The following is a 17,019-nucleotide window of genomic DNA, read 5'->3' as shown; positions in this document are numbered from 1 at the left end:
AGCTCAGAAAAAATCTACCTTCAATGCAGGAGCCCCAGGTTCAATCCTTGGGTGAGGAGGATCCCCTGGAGAAGGAAATGGCAACCCACTCCAGTATTCTTGCCTGGAAAATCCTATGGAAAGAGAAGCCTGGTGGGCTACAGTCCATGTGGTTGCAAAGAGTTGGACACCGCTGAGTGACTGAGCAGGGAAGAGGTGAAGGTCATTAGCCACAGGTTAGAAAGCTGGACTTAACCAAAATACTTTCAGTGCTGAGACATCAAATTCATATATTAGAAAAATTCTGGAGGCTTTATAGAAACTAGAAAAGAGTGAGATTGCAAAGGACTTTGAGATTTGTTGTAGTAGTCTATGATTCTATTCTCAAACACAGTGGATTACCTAGGGAATGAGTTAAAAATACAGTTTCCTCAACCCCATACTTTGAGTTCTTAATGTCAATTTTGTGTTTTTCAATTCTTGTGTTTCTAGTTGTTTCTTTTTCAAATCTGCTATATCACTTTTTGCAGTTTACAGTTCCCTGCTGAAATTTCAAGCTTGGCCTTTATCTCCTTAAACATAGTAAGTATAGTTTTTCATAGCCTGTGTCTGATAATTTCAATGTCTGGAAATTCTATAGGTCTGCTTATATTGAATATTGACTCTGCTAGTTTGTGTTAGTGGATGCTATTTTATTTCTGTGTGTGCTTTGTTACCTTTGCTTGGGTGCTGGATGTAATATTTGAAATATTATATGTAGAAAGCAATTTGAAGTACATCTTGTTTGCTTCCAAGTTTTAGCAATAGTGAATAAAGCTGCTATAAACATCTATGTGTTAAGTATTTTTGTGGGTGTAAGTTTTCATTTCTTTTGGGTGAATACCAAGGAGCCTGGTTGCTGAATCATACGGTATTTTAGTTTTATAAGAAACAGCCAAACTGTCTTCCAAAGTAACTGTACCATTTTGCATTCCTACCAAGCAGTGAATGAGCATTTCTTTCTTTCCACATCCTCACCAGTATTTGGTGGTATCAGTGTTTTGAATTTTGACCATTCTAATAGGTGTGTAGTAGTATCTGATTGTTAAATTAGCAATTGACATATAAATTAGAATATATTACTTGTTATCTGCATATCTTATTTAGTGAGGTGTCTTTTCTGATCATTTTTGATTGGATTGCTCATTTTCTTATAATAATAAAAACAGAACTCAGTAGAATTTTAAGAGTTCTTTATGTATTTTGTATGGCAGTCCTTCATCTGATGTATCTTTTACAAGGATTTCCTCCCAGTCTATGTCTTCTCATTCTCTTGACAGTGTCTTTCACAGAGCAGAGGTTTTTAATTTTTATCAAGTCCTGCTTCTCAACTTTTTTTCATGAATTATTAGTTGATTGTGTTTATGTGGAATTGTTTTCGACTGTCTATTCTGTTCCATTGTCTAGTCCTTTGTCAATGCTGCATTGTATTGATTACTGTAGTTTTATATTAAGTCCTGAAGTCAGGTAATGTTTGTCCTCCAACTTTCTTCTTCTTCGATATTGAGTTTGGTATTCTGGGTCTTTTGCCTATACATATAAACTTTTTTTTTTTTAACTGTTCTTTCAGATTTTGTGTATAGACTAGATCATGGCATCTGCAAGCAAAAGCAGTTTTATTGTTTCTTTTCTAATCATTATACCTTGTATTTCCTTGTCTTGTTGCATTAGCTAAGACTTTTCACAATGTTGACAAGCAGTGGTGGGAGGGGACAGCCCTTGCCTTATTCTTAGTGGGAAAACTTAGTTTCTCACCATTAGATATAGTATCAGCTTTGGGTTGTTTTGTAGATGTTCTTTATCAAGAAAGGAATGACCCTTTTATTCCTACTTTAATGAGAATTTTTGTTATGAATGACTTGAATTTTCCCACTTGATCTTGGCATATAATCCTTTTTATACATTATTTGATTCGATTTACTAATATTTCATTGAGGATGTTTGCATCTGTGTTTCTGAGATGTATTGATCAGGGTTTTCTTTTAATGTCTTTGCCTGTTTTAATATTAGGGTAATGCTGGCCTCATTGATTACATTAGGAAGTATTCTCTTTGCTTCTATATTCTGGAAGAGATCATTGCTTGCTAAGTCGCTTCAGTCGTGTTCGACTCTGTGCTACCCCATAGACAGCAGCCCACCAGGCTCCCCTGTCCCTGGGATTCTCCAGGCAAGAACACTGGAGTGGGTTGCCATTTCCTTCTCCAATGCATGAATGTGAAAAGTGAAAGTGAAGCCGCTCAGTCGTGTCTTAAGTCTAAGTGACCTCATGGACTGCAGCCTACCAGGCTCCTCTGTCCATGGGGTTTTCCAGTAAGAGTACTGGAGTGGGTTGCCATTGCCTTCTCCGAGGAAGAGATCATAGGGAATTGATATAATTTGTTCCTTAAATGTTTCTTAAAATCTGCCCATGAACTCATCTGAGCCAGGAGCTGTCTCTTTTGGAAAGTGATTATCAATGCAGTTCTCTTTGTCCTTCCTTCTTTCCCTCCTTCACTCCTTCCCTTTCTCCCTTACTTTTCTTTTCATTTTTCCCAGCTTTTTTGAGGGTATAATTGTTGATTGAATTTTTTAAATAGATAGCAGGACTGTTCAGATCATCCCTTTCTTCTGTGAGTTTTAACAGATTATGTCTTTAAGAAATTTATCCATTTCATCTAAGTTATCAAATTTATGGGCATATAATTGTTAATATTTCTTTCAGCTCAGTTCAGTCACTCAGTCGTGTCAGACTTTTTGCGACCCAATGAATCTCAGCACTCCAGGCCTCCCTGTCCATCAACAGCTCCAGGAGTTCACTCAAACTCATGTCCATCGAGTCGGTGATACCATCCAGCCATCTCATCCTCTGTCATCCCCTTCTCCTCCTGCCCCTAATCCCTCCCAGCATCAGAGTCTTTTCCAATGAGTCAACTCTTCGCATGAAGTGGCCAAAGTATTGGAGTTTCAGCTTTAGCATCAGTCCTTCCAATGAACACCCAGGGCTGATCTCCTTCAGAATGGACTGATTGGATCTCCTTGCAGCCGAAGGGACTCTCAAGAGTCTTCTCCAACACCACAGTTCAAAAGCATCAATTCTTCGGTGCTCAGCTTTCTTTAACATACATCAAATCTGTAGTGATACCCCTCTTTCATTTATGATATTTGTAGTTTGTATCGGCTTTCTCTCTCCCTCTCTCCCTTCCTTCCCCCCTTTATCCTAGAGCTTGCAATATGCATTTACATCTAATATAAACCCATTTAAAAATAATGTTTACCACTTCACAAGTGCTGCAAGTGCTTCATAACATCAAAATATTCCTAATTGCTTCCTTCCATCATTTGTGTTTGCTGTCATTCATTTCATTTACACATGAGCATGCTCACATACACATACACACAACCATATGTAACTGAATGTATCATTATTTGGAACAAGCTGTTATCTGTTGGACCAGTTAAGGCTAGTAAAAAGAGAATTTTTATTTTACTTTCATGTATTTCTTTCTGATACTGTTTTTTTTATGTAGATAAAAATTTCTGAGGTGTCCCTTTCCCTCTCTCTGAAGAGCTTCTCTCAACATTTCTTGCAAGGCAGATATCTGTTGGCAACAAATTCTCTCAATTTTTGTTAGCTTGGAAGAGTCTTTTTCTTCTTTGTTTTTGAAGCCTAATTTCATAGGGTGCAGAGCTTCTCTGTAAATTGTTATCTTTGCTTTTGTGTAGAGAGGTTTTTTCACCTCTGGCTTCTTTCAAGATTTTTTAAAATCTTTGATTTTCTGCAGTTGGCCACACACTCCAGTATTCTTGCCTGGGAAATCCAATGGACAGAGGAGTCCCTGGGGTCGTGTACAGTCAGACACGACTGAGCGATTGTCACACTAACACACTTTCTGCAATTTAAATATGATTTGCCTAGGTGTAGTTATTTGGGCATCTATACGACTTTGTGTTCTGAGCTTTCTGATCTGTAGTTTGGTGTAGACATTAATTTATAGAAATTCCTGGTTATCGTTCCTTCAAATATTGCTTCTGTTCCATTTTCTCTCTCTTCTTTTGGTAGTCCCATTACACGTATATTACATCTTGTGTAGTTGTCCCACAGTACTTGGATATTCTGTTCTCTGTTTCTCAGTCTTTGTTCTCTTTTTCAGTTTTGGAGGTTTCCAATGAGGGATCCAATAAAAGGATCCAATGAGGGATCACAATAAACTGTGGAAAATTCTGAAAGAGATGGGAATACCAGACCACCTGATCTGCCTCTTGAGAAAGCTATATGCAGGTCAGGAAGCAACAGTTAGAACTGGACATGGAACAACAGACTGGTTCCAAATAAGAAAAGGAGTATGTCAAGGCTGTATATTGTCACCCTGCTTATTTAACTTATATGCAGAGTACATCATGAGAAACGCTGGACTGGAGGAAGCACAAGCTGGAATCAAGATTGCCAGGAGAAATATCAATAACCTCAGATATGCAGATGACACCACCCTTATGGCAGAAAGTGAAGAGGAACTAAAAAATCACTTGATGAAAGTGAAAGTGGAGAGTGAAAAAGTTGGCTTAAAGAATTGAAAGAGACACGTGTACCCCAATGTTCATCGCAGCACTGTTTATAATAGTTGCCAGGACATGGAAGCAACCTAGATGTCCATCAGCAGATGAATGAATAAGAAAGCTGTGGTACATATACACAATGGAGTATTACTCAGCCATTAAAAAGAATACATTTGAATCAGTTCTAATGAGGTGGATGAAACTGGAGCCTATTATACAGAGTGAAGTAAGCCAGAAAGAAAAACACCAATACAGTATACTAATATATATGGAATTTAGAAAGATGGTAACAATAACCCTGTATACGAGACAGCAAAAGAGACACTGATGTATAGAACAGTCTTTTGGACTCTGTGGGAGAGGGAGAGGGTGGGATGATTTGGGAGAATGGCATTGAAATATGTATAATATCATATATGAAACGAGTCGCCAGTCCAGGTTCGATGCACGATACTGGATGCTTGGGGCTGGTGCACTGGGACGACCCAGAGGGATGGTATGGGGAGGGAGGATGGAGGAGGGTTCAGGATGGGGAACACATGTATACCTGTGGCGGATTCATTTCGATGTTTGGCAAAACCAATACAATATTGTAAAGTTTAAAAATAAAATAAAATTAAAAAAAAAAGTTAGCTTAAAGCTCAACATTCAGAAAACGAAGATCATGGCATCCGTTCCCATCACTTCATGGGAAATAGATGGGGAAACAGTGGAAACAGTGTCAGACTTTATTTTTCTGGGCTCCAAAATCACTGCAGATGGTGACTGCAGCCATGAAATTAAAAGACACTTACTCCTTGGAAGGAAAGTTATGACCAACCTAGATAGCATATTGAAAAGCAAAGACATTACTTTGCCAACAAAGGTCCATCTAGTCAAGGCTATGGTTTTTCCTGTGGTCATGTATGGATGTGAGTGTTGGACTGGGAAGAAGGCTGAGTGCCGAAGAATTGATGCTTTTGAGCTATGGTATTGGAGAAGACTCTTGAGAGTCCCTTGGACTGCAAGGAGTTCCAACCGGTCCATTCTGAAGGAGATCAGCCCTGAGATTTCTTTGGAAGAAATGATGCTAAAGCTGAAACTCCAGTACTTTGGCCACCTCATGTGAAGAGCTGACTCATTGGGAAAGACTGATGCTGGGAGGGATTGGGGGCAGGAGGAGAAGGGGACGACAGAGGATGAGATGGCTGGATGGCATCACTGACTCAATGGACGTGAGTCTCAGTGAACTCCGGGAGTTGGTGATGGACCGGGAGACCTGGCGTGCTGAGATTCATGGGGTTGCGAGTCGGACACGACTGAGCGACTGAACTGAACTGAATGAGGGATCCTCTAGTTCAAGGTTTCTTTCCTCAACTGTTTGCCTCTACTCCATCAGAGGTGTTTCTCTTTTAGTTAGTTTTTTTTTTTTTTTTAATCACTAGCATTTCTTTTTCATTCTTTCTTAGAATTTCCATTTCTCTGCTTCCATTATTCATCAATTGTTGCATGTTGTCTACCTTTCCCATTAAAGCTCTTAGCACACTAATAGTATTCAAAAATTCCTTGTTTATAAGTCCAACATTATTACCATATAGACTATGGTTCTGATGTGTTCAATCTCCTTGAACTGTGTTTTTTGCTTTTTAGTATGACTTATAATTTTTTGTTGAAGAGTGGATATGGTGGGCTGAGTAAAAGGAACTTTAGTAAATAGACCCGATTAATGTAGTGGTTAGGTGTGGGAGGAGGGAAAGGGTTACATACTCCTGTGATTAGTTCTCAGTCTTTTGGTGATCCTGTGCCTTCAGACTGCACTTCACCAGTGCACAGGCACTTCTCAGTCCCTCTACCACCTTAGGTGGGAGAGGTGGGCTGGAGCTGGACATGTTCCTTTCCCCAGATAGGTTAGGCTCTGATAAGACTGCAATAAGTTAGGCTCTGGTGAAATAGTTTTTCCTGAGAGCAAGCTTTGTTAAGAACAGATTGCTCTAATATATTTCAAAATAGTTCCTTTCCCCTCCTACTGCTGCAAGCACAAGGGCGTTTTTCTCTGACGATCACTGTGAGGATCTGATAGAGTTCCTGGAGGTAAAACTTGCTGAAGTATGTGGGGCTGGGATCTCTCGGAGTCTTAGCGTTCAGACATGTCTGCATTGAGCCTCTAGCAATTTGTCAGTTACAGTTCAGGTTTTCCTACCCTGGCTTGGTTCCCACAGAGGTTTCTTCAGGAGTTTCTACCCTGGTAAATTGTGATCCTCGATATCTGTCTACCTATTTCTCTAATTTTGTGGCAGCAGTTTGCCTTTTGACCTCATTTCTCTGAGGAATTTAAGAAGAGTTGTTGATTTTTTTTATTTGTTCAGCTTTTAACTTACTAGAATGGGTAGGCAACTTTTAAGCTTCTTACATGCTGGAGCAGAAAATGTTGAAATACTAATATTTTGTTAAGAATTTTTGCTTCTATTTTAATTTGAGATATTGGTGTATAATTTTCTTTTACTATTTTTGTCTGATTTTGGTATTGGGATAATGCTGGAATCATTGAATGAATTGAGAGCTGTTTCTTCCCTGTCTCTATTCTAAAAGAATTTGTGTAGAATTAATATTTTTTCTTCATTAAATGTTTGGTGGAACTTGGCAGTGAGATTATCTAAGGCAAGGTCTCTCAACTTTAGCACCATTGACATTTTAGGCCTTGTCATTTTTGTTCTTGGGGACCCCTCCTTTGCAGTGAAGAATTAGCAGCGTCTTTGGCCTCTACCCAGGAGATGCCAGTAGCATCCCCTCACAGTTTTGGCAACCAAAAATGTCTCTTAATGTTGTCAACCATACCCTAGGGCCAAAGTCAACCCCAATTGAGAATTACTGACATAAACGAAGTATACTGGGATTTTTGTTGTTGTTACAGTAAGTACATTACATGTGAACCTTTAAGTTGCACACTTTCAAAAATGTGAAAGTGTGTTCTGTTAACATCAGGCATGAGTGAAATTGCAGTTTGTCCTCAGTCTTCTTGCCTACTCACTCAGTGCCAGCCCCTGTATGTCAACTACTCTACTGTAATACTGTGCTTTTCAAGGTACTGTACTGTAGGGTTAAAAATGTTGTGGTTTTTTGTATTTGTTTGTTTTTTTTATGTATTATTTGTGTGAAAAGTATTATAAAACTATTACAGTACAGTAAGATATAGCCATTTGTGTTAGTTGGGTACCTAGGCTAACTTTGTTGGACTTACAAGTTGGACTTATGAACACACTCAGAATAGAAGTTGTTCACGTGTAGGGGACTTACTGTATTGTTGAATAGCTTTTTAATTATAAAGTTAAATTTTAATTGATATGAGGTATGTTGTTTTCTATTTTTTTCTTGAGTCAGTTTTGGTTAACTTGTATCTTTCAAGAGATTTTTATGTTTCATCTCTGCTGTAGGATTTATTGGAATAAAATTGTTAATAATATTCTCTTATCCTTTTAATATCTAATTGTTATGTCATAAACGTAGAGATGATCTCTCACACATTCCTGAAATTAGTAATTTGTGTCTTCTTTTTTTATTGATCAATATTACCAGAAGTTTATCAGTTTTATTGACCTTTTAAAAATATACCCCTTTTGTTTCATTGATGTTTACCTCTCTCTCTATTTCTGTCTCACTTATTTTTACTCTTTGTTATTGCTTTCCTCTTGCTTTGGATTTTTCTAATTTTTTAAAGTGGATCATTGATTTTAGACCTTTTATCTTTTTAATACATGTATTAAGCTGTACATTTTCGCCTAACTGTGCTTTTACTGTGTTTAACAAGTATCAGAATTTTCATTTTCACTCAATTGAAAATGTTTTGTTCATGATTATTTAGAAGTGTGGTGTTTTAACTTTCAAATATTTTAGAATTTTCCCAGATAGGTTTTTGTAAATAACTTCTAATTTTACTCCATTATGCTCCTGCAATATACATTATGCAATTTCAGTCTTTTTCAATATTTGAAAGTTGTTTTATTTCCCAGATATAGCATGTTTTAGAGAATATTCCTTGGGCACTGGAAAAGAATGTATGTATTCTGCTGATGTTAGGTCAGTGTTTTATAAATGTCAGTTGGGTCATAGATGATAGTATTATTTAAGTGTTGTATAATTTTCCTGATTTTTTGTTCTGTGAATTAGTGAGAGAGGAATAATGAAATATCCACCATAATCTACTTGACTATTTCTCTCCTTATGCTCTTTTTTCTTCTGTTTGTGTTTTGAAGCTTTGTTTTTATGTCTTTTTGGTGAATTGACCTCTTTACCATTAATGTAATGTCTTTTTTGCCCCGGTAATGGTTCTTATTATGAAGTTTTTGTCTAATTTATCCACTACAGCTTGCTTTCAATTTGTGTTTACATGTTAATTGTTCTGTTCATTTGCTTTTTTTCCATCTTCATATTTAAAGTGTTTTTGTTTTTTTTTTGTATATAGCATATATTTGGGTCTTTGTAGGCAGTCTGAATCGGAGAAGGCAATGGCACCCCACTCCAGTACTGTTGCCTGGAAAATCCCATGGGCGGAGGAGCCCGGTAGGCTGCAGTCCATGGGGTCACTAAGAGTCGGACACGACTGAGCAACTTCACTTTCACTTTTCACTTTCATGCATTGGAGAAGGAAATGGCAACCCACTCCAGTGTTCTTGCCTGGAGAATCCCAGGGACGGGGGAGCCTGGTTGGCTGCCGTTTATGGGGTCGCACAGAGTCAGACACGACTGAAGTGACTTAGCAGCAGTAGCAGGCAGTCTGAATACCCTCTTCTTTTTAAATGGAGTGTCATTTACTGTCAGTTATTGGTATGACTGAATTTAAATTTACCATCTTGCAACTTCTTTTCAGATTGTCCCATGTGGTCTTTGTTAATTTTTATCTCATTTCCTGCCCTCTTTTGGATTAAATCAGTATTTTTAATACTCCATTTTATCTCCACTGTTAACTTATTAGATATATGTTTGTTTTAGTTTTTCAGTTGTTGCTCTTGGCCAGCAGTTTTCAAATGTTTATATTTACAACTGCTTTGGATTCTGGCTATTAAGGATCTCAAAGAGTTTTTTGTTTTTGTTTTTTCCAAAGAGTTTTTGTTCATGGGAATTGTCTATGAATTACTGCTATACCCAGAATTAACACTGACAGGTGGAAATATTTATTAATTCACTTAAAAATAGCAATAATAAAGTCATTACATGTTAACACAAATAATATGTATTTTAAAAACTTTTAAAAAACCAACTGATTGGAAGACTAGCATTGTTTTACACTTTTGCACATCTCTTAATGTCTGGCTTAATATTATAAAAGAAGATTGGATTATCATTTCTACTCCTGCATTCAGTTTCTGCTTGTCTATTGTTTTAGTTTAAGTATGTGAAGAAAATATGGCCTTATACTTATGTCTAGATAGTAAAGGAAAGAGCATTTTCATATAGTTGTGTGTATTCTTTTTGATGGAGAAGGAAATGGCAACCCGCTCCAGTATTCTTGCCTGGAGAATCCCAGGGACAGAGGGGCCTGGTGGGCTGCTGTCTATGGGGTCACACACAGTTGGACACGACTGAAGTGACTGAATGCATGCATGCATTCTTTTTGATACGCACAAGGAATCAAAGGAGGAATATTGGTCAGATATTTCCCAAAATGGTCCTTAAAAGAAAAACTATTAATTTTTTCTTGCCCTCAGTACTTCTGATACCAAGTGTGTAGGCTGTGTAGGGTTTGTTTTTTTTTTTTTCACATTGACCAATTCTTCAAACCCCAGTTGGGTGTCCTACAATTCCATTCAATTCTTACACTGTATATCTGGAGTTACTGTCAGATCCCCCAGGTTAAGACCTCAGTCTTACAAGACTGCCTCTGATTTCAGATGCTTAATACAAGTCAGGCTTCTAGTACTTCTTTTTTTTTTTGGCCATGCTGTGCAGCATGTGAGATCTTAGTTCCCTGACCAGGGATCAGACCTGCACCCCCTGTATTGGAAGCCAGGGAAGTCCCATGCTTCTTGTGCTTCTGATCAACAACCATAAATTGGAGATGCCTGTGACACCCTTCTTGGGTTTGATAATTTTGCTGGAACCACTCACAGAACTCAGGAAACTGTTGACTTATTAGATTACCAGTTTATTACATAAACAGCCAGATGGAAGAGATACATAGGGCAAGGTATGAGGGAAGGAACATAGAGCTTCCAAGCACACTGTGGGTTCATTACCCTTTTAGCCCCATAGAGTGCTCACCAACCCAAAAGTACTCTGAACTACTTCAGGTAGAATTTTTTATGGAGGCCTTACTATAATAAATAGGCACAATTGATTAAATCATTGCTTGCTGCTACTGCTGCTAAGTCGCTTCAGTTGTGTCCGACTCTGTGTGACCCCATAGATGGCAGCCAACCAGGCTCCCCCATCCCTGGGATTCTCTAGGCAAAAACACTGGAGTGGGTTGCCATTTCCTTCTCCAATGCATGAAAATGAAACGTGAAAGTGAAGTCGCTCAGTCGTGTCCGACTCTTAGTGACCCCGTGTACTGCAGCCTACCAGGCTCCTCTGTCCATGGGATTTTCCAGGCAAGAGTACTGGAGTGGGGATTGCTTATCAGTGGTTAATTCAGCCTTCAGCACCTCTTCCCTCTCCAGAGGTCAAGGGGTAGAGCTGAAAGTTCCAATCCTGAAAGTATATAGTTGGTACCCCTGGTGACAAGCCTCCATTCTGAGAATATCTAGGAACCTTCAACTACCAGTCATCTCATTAGCATACAAAAAGACACATCATGTCAGAGATTTCAAAGGTTTCAAGAGCTGTGTTGCAGGAAATGGGGCAGAAACAAATAAATATTTCTTATTATATCACATCCTCAATTTGGGTTTGTCTGATAATTTCCTCATGACTGGACTGGGGTTATGTTTTCTGGCTTAGATAGTAAAGAATCTGCCTTCATTGCAGGAGACCCAGGTTCAATTCCTGGGTTGGGAAGATCCACTGGGGAAGGGATAGGCTACCCACTCCAGTATTCTTGGGCTTCCCTGGTGGCTCAGCTGGTAAAGAATCCGTCTGCAATGCGGGAGACCTGGGTTTGATCCCTGGATTGGGAAGATACCCTGGAGAAGGGAAAGGCTGCCTACTCCAGTATTCTGGCCTGTAGAATTTCATGGACTGTGTAGTCCATGGGGTTGCAAAGAGTCAGACACAACTGAGTGACTTTCGCTTTCATTTTTCATGTTATTGCTTTGGTTGTGCTAGGGGATTAACAGTTTTATTCCTCGTTTTGCTTTTAGCAAAATTGTCTACCTACTGACAAAGACAAACTATTAGCATTATTAGGACTATAGTTTTGACTTTGAGACCTCATGAAACCATCTCTGGGACACTGTTATGATATATATCTGTATCACAGTCTATCTCCAAATAACATTATACCACTTTGAGTACAATGTAATAATTTTACAACAGTATACTGCCATTCTGTCCCTTCTGATTTTGTGCTGTAAACCCCCTCAATACACTGATATTATTTTTGCATTTAGTCAGCTATCCTTTTAAAAATTACTTTTATATTTTTGTCTCTTAGTTGTGTCTTTTCTGAAATGTCTTTCCATATTTACCATGTTTGGTGCTTTTATTTTAACTTTGTGTTTTCATGTGATATATTCTTTCTCTCTGCCTGAAAGATCTCCTTTAGAATATAGAGCAGGTCTACTGACAACAGATTCTTTCAGGTTTTGTTTGTCTGAAAACATTCTTATTGTGCTTTTATTTTTCAAATGTGTGTTTGTAGAATCCTAAGTCAACAAGTTTGTTCCCTGTTTTTTAATTATTTTTTTTCTTTCAGCAATTTAAAGATTTTTCCATTGTCTTCTGACTTGCATAGTTTCAGATGAGTCTGAATAGTCAGGTCTCTTCTGAATATTCTGTGTATTCAGTGATGACTTTCCTATCTGGTTGGTAGGAATGTGAATACTTCTCAGCCATGGGTGAGCTGTGGGAACTGTTTTACTTACCACTCCATAGTAATTATTCTTTCCCCAGAAGTTGTTTTTTTTTTTTTTTTTTGCCCAGTCTTATAATGTTTTGCCCTACACACATCCATTTGGTATTCAGCTATATAATACCTCCAGAGGACTTCTATGCAGATTCCTAGAGCTGTTTCTCATCAGAATGCCTCCTCTTCTGATGATCTGGCCCACAAATTCTGCCCGCTACCACCCCTGACCATTCCAACTAACAGTTGGGACGTTCTTCCAGTTCTCCCGTGTGCACTGGATGTTCAGAACTGCCCCCATGCATAGTTTTTTTTTGTAGATATTAACATTTTATTTTATTTTTTAATTTATTTTAATTGGAGGCTAATTATAGTATTGTAGTGGTTTTTGCCATACATTGACATGAATCAGCCATGGGTATACATGTGTTCCACATCCTGAACCCCTCTCCCACCTCCCTCCCCATCCCATCCCTCAGGGTCATCCCAGTACACCAGCCCTGAGCACCCTGTCTCATGCATTGAACCTGGACTGGCGATCTGTTTCACATATGATAATATACATGTTTCAATGCTATTCTCCCAAATCATCCCACCCTCGCCTTCTCCCACAGAGTCCAAAATTCTGTTCATCTGTGTCTCTTTTGCTGTCTCGCATATATGGTCATTGTTACCATCTTTCTAAATTCCATATATATGTGTTAATATACAGTATTGGTGTTTTTCCTTCTGGCTTACTTCACTCTGTATAATAGGCTCCAATTTCATCCACCTCATTAGAACTGATTCAAATGCATTCTTTTTAATAGCTGAGTAATATTCCATTGAGTATATGTACCACAGCTTCTTATCAAGTCGTCTGTTGATGGACATCTAGGTTGCTTCCATGTCCTGGCTATTGTAAACAGTGCTGCGATGAACACTGGGGTACATGTGTCTCTTTCAATTCGGTGTGTATGCCCAGCAGTGGGATTTCTGGGTTTATCAGAACTGTCCGCATGCTTAATAATAGGATGATCAATAGGCTCACCTTGTTTGGAAACAGAGGTTGTTTACAGAGAGACAGTATGAATTACCCCTTCGTTGCCCATCAAGTGGGAATCTACATATCTTTCTGAAGAATTTTTTTTGTCCAACATGTATATATAACTTTTAGAAATGTATAATAGATGAAAATCAAATACTTGTTTCTAATTACATATTCAATTTGCATATATAATAGTATATTAAGAAATAGTACCTCTTTATTCAGATCTGTTTGCATACATCTTCGATGTCAATATATTCAGCATCACTGAGCATTTTTGTGGTCTTTAGCCACAGAACAGAGCATCTTCACTTTTGTCCAAGTTTGTAGCAGGTACAGTGCCTTTTAAGTGTACTATCTTGTTACTAGAAATTTTGTCTCAAGCCACAAACTTCCAGATGCATTATATTTTTTCTTTTATTTGTTCTATAAGTATAAAATTATGGTCTACTGTAAAGAGACCTAGTCTCTTTACAGTAATGTTTTAAAGACTCTTCATGAGTGTTTGCAATTGAATGGTTATACCTTCAGGAATTGGGAATCCTTCATTACTTCATGTCCATTTTCTTCCTTTCCTATTCCACTTAAACAAAGCCACAATAAAAAAATTGAACAAAAAATCACCTTCTAAGATTTTCCTGTGGTCCAGTGGTTAAGACCCCACACTTCTCCTATAGTGGGCATGGGTTTGATCCCTGGTCAGAGAAGTTCCACATGCCACAGCAAAAAATAAATAAAATAAATTACCTTCCAAACTAGATTCAGTATTGACTGAGATAATTTCAGGATGACACACCTCCTCCAAATAGTGCCTGGCCATTCAAACTAATAGAGAAAACACCCATAATATGAGAGATGTTAAGCAAACATGCTTTCTCTTTTCTAAGAGATTATTTTGAGGAAAAACATCTTTTTCATTTATGTGAATCTAGTATTTCTTTGCCTTGGAATAATAAGTAATTTTTTCTACTCTGTGCTCATGGAGATGTTATCAGTTGCTTACCATCTTTTGACCAGACTTAGAATTAATTGCCTATTTGCCTCAAATTTTCTTATAATAGAAGTGAATGAAGTCTGTCAGTCATTGTCCGACTCTTTGCGACCCCATGGACTGTAGCCTACCAGGTTCCTCCGTCCATGGATTTTCTAGGCAAGAGTACTGGAGTCAGCTGCCATTTCCTTCTCCAGGGGATTCCCAACCCAGGGATAGAACCCAGGTCTCCCACACTGCAGACAGATGCTTTACCGTCTGAGCCACCAATAGCTAGAATAAATTATCCTACAGATATTGCCAGCCTGCCTCTAGCAGTGTTTTCATCTTCTATTCTAGTTATCCAGTTAAGTAGCTTTCATAGAACAATAGTTGAGTGAAAGATGAAAAATAAGTTAAATTGACAAAATAAACAAGGTTCGTTGCAGTACTTCATAGAAATATATTCCCTAAGTTAAGAGAAAAACTAGATGCTTCTTATCTTAACATTTGGTAGGTAGCTCCAACAACTCAAAATAAGTCAGTTAAAACTGACCTTGGGAATTCCCTGGCAGTCTGGTGGTTAGGACTCTGTTTTCACTGCTCGGGGTGCTGGTTCAATTCTTGGTCCCTGGGGAACTAAGATCCTGTGAATTGCATAGTGTGGCAGAAAAAAAAAATTAACCTTTGTTGTTAGGAAATGAGGCAGATTGATGTGGTATTTTCAGACAGTGAGTGTTCTATAGCTAGCATTATATACTGATATCCTTAAACTATGATATTTCCTGTCGTTTTTTAATATTTAAGATTTCTTTATGACTTATAAAATTATCAATTTTTGGTTCATTATTAAACTTCTATGGAAGGAATATACAGGGGATTTTTATGACATGACACACATGGATTTAAAGTGAAAATGGCTTCAGGAATCTCCCCATGATGGACTATTCAGTTGTATTTTTAAATGATGTCTTGGAGATATCAACTACATATCAATAACTTGAACACTATTATCTCTCTCTGTTGTCCTCGAATTGAGTGATTTAAGAATTATGTGATTTTCCTCGCTACAGCGATAGGCCCTGATTAACTCATTGATAAAGCTTATTTCTCAGGTCATTGTGATTGCGTATTGAATGAAGTGTTTACTGGGACCTTCCAGGAAGGGTACTTTGTTTTTCTTTTGTGAAAGTTATTATTAGAAGAACAGCTAGAGGATCTTTGAAAGTTGTGCTCTAAGGATGTGACAGTTGGCATTGCTACAGTCATTTCTCTGATCAAAAAGCCAGCCTCAAGATGAAGCCCACACGTGGAGGAGGGCATAGCTAAGAGAGTGGTGGAGAAGGGAAGTCTCTGACTGGTGCTATGAGCCTCTTGGTCAAACAGAAACCAAAGTTACAGAGAGTTATTACAGAGACCTGAATATACAGAATATTAGTCCTGTGGTCTGATACATTTGCCTAAATGTATTTGATATCACTTTGTGATTCATTTTGAAAGTACTGATATTTGATATTTTACTATTTCTGATACAGTTTGTACTGTTAATCATGTTAGACTAGCATCTTTATTTGGCAAATATTTGAGTCATTAAAGATGTATAAATCTATCCTATTTTCAGATGAGGATGGATTGATACCATGTTTTAAGCTGTAAAAAAAAAATCACCCTCTAGAAATTTAAAGCATTTTTTATGCTTAAACATCTGTGATAGGAAATACTTGAATATAAATTCCTTCTTATGTGAAAAATATTTGAGTGACAATTCTGTATAAAGCTCATTTGTAAGGTGAATATATAAATGATATTGGTGAACTTGCTTTTGTGTTGCCTTTTATATTAAACATGTACTTAGTTAATTTTTAATAAAAGATTTCACTTTTTGTTCATTCTTTAGTGGCTGTCCATTTTGCTCAGCATGAATTCCAAGTATTTTTGCCCTATAATTTAGTCTATACTTTATTTCCCATCCTTTTTCATATTCATTGGGATTAATATTTCCCTAATCCACACTTTTGCTTATTCCCCCTCACCTGTTCTTTCCAAGTCTTTCTGTCTAATTAATGCTTATCATTTTTGCCTTGGTTCTGATCCCAGCTCTTAAGTAAAATCTTTGTCAGTTATCCACAGTAACTTTATATAAAATGGGCTCTCTTATAAATGGGCTTCCCTGGTGGCTCAGAGGGTAAAGCGTCTGCCTATAATGTGGGAGACCTGGGTTTGATCCCTGGGTTGGGAAGATCCCCTGGAGAAAGAAATGGCAACCCACTCCAGTACTCTTGCCTGGAAAATCCCATGGACTGAGAAGCCTGGTAGGCTACAGTCCATGGGGTCGCAAAGAGTCGGACACGACTGAGTGACTTCACTTTCACTTTTTTCTTATAAATAAGCTACTTTATTTCTTGTAAGAAAAGTCAGACAACACTGAGTAAAGTAAGACAAGTGCCCATCTAGTCCAACCCTCCAGAGGGAAACCTAATTGTTCAAATTCCTTAA

General features: G+C 37.9%; 1 protein-coding gene across 6 annotated transcripts in view; it reads left to right on the top strand.

Annotated features, from left to right (window-relative positions):
• The window catches only part of TBC1D12 (TBC1 domain family, member 12), a 120,383-nt gene that overhangs the window by 71,944 nt on the left and 31,420 nt on the right, over nucleotides 1–17,019 (top strand). The window contains exon 1 of one of the 6 annotated variants that reach the window (XM_010842167.1): nucleotides 510–561. The exons of the other annotated variants lie outside the window; for them this stretch is intronic. The gene's annotated coding sequence lies outside the window, so the exon portion shown is untranslated. Of the gene's footprint in view, nucleotides 1–509; nucleotides 562–17,019 lie in introns of those variants that run through there. 6 annotated transcript variants of the gene reach the window in all.

This window comes from Bison bison, unplaced genomic scaffold (genome assembly GCF_000754665.1).
Source record: "Bison bison bison isolate TAMUID 2011002044 unplaced genomic scaffold, Bison_UMD1.0 scf7180017864172, whole genome shotgun sequence".
Classification (NCBI taxonomy): domain Eukaryota; kingdom Metazoa; phylum Chordata; class Mammalia; order Artiodactyla; family Bovidae; genus Bison; species Bison bison.
Note: the sequence above shows the minus strand (reverse complement) of the source record. Positions and strands in the feature narration are given on the sequence as shown.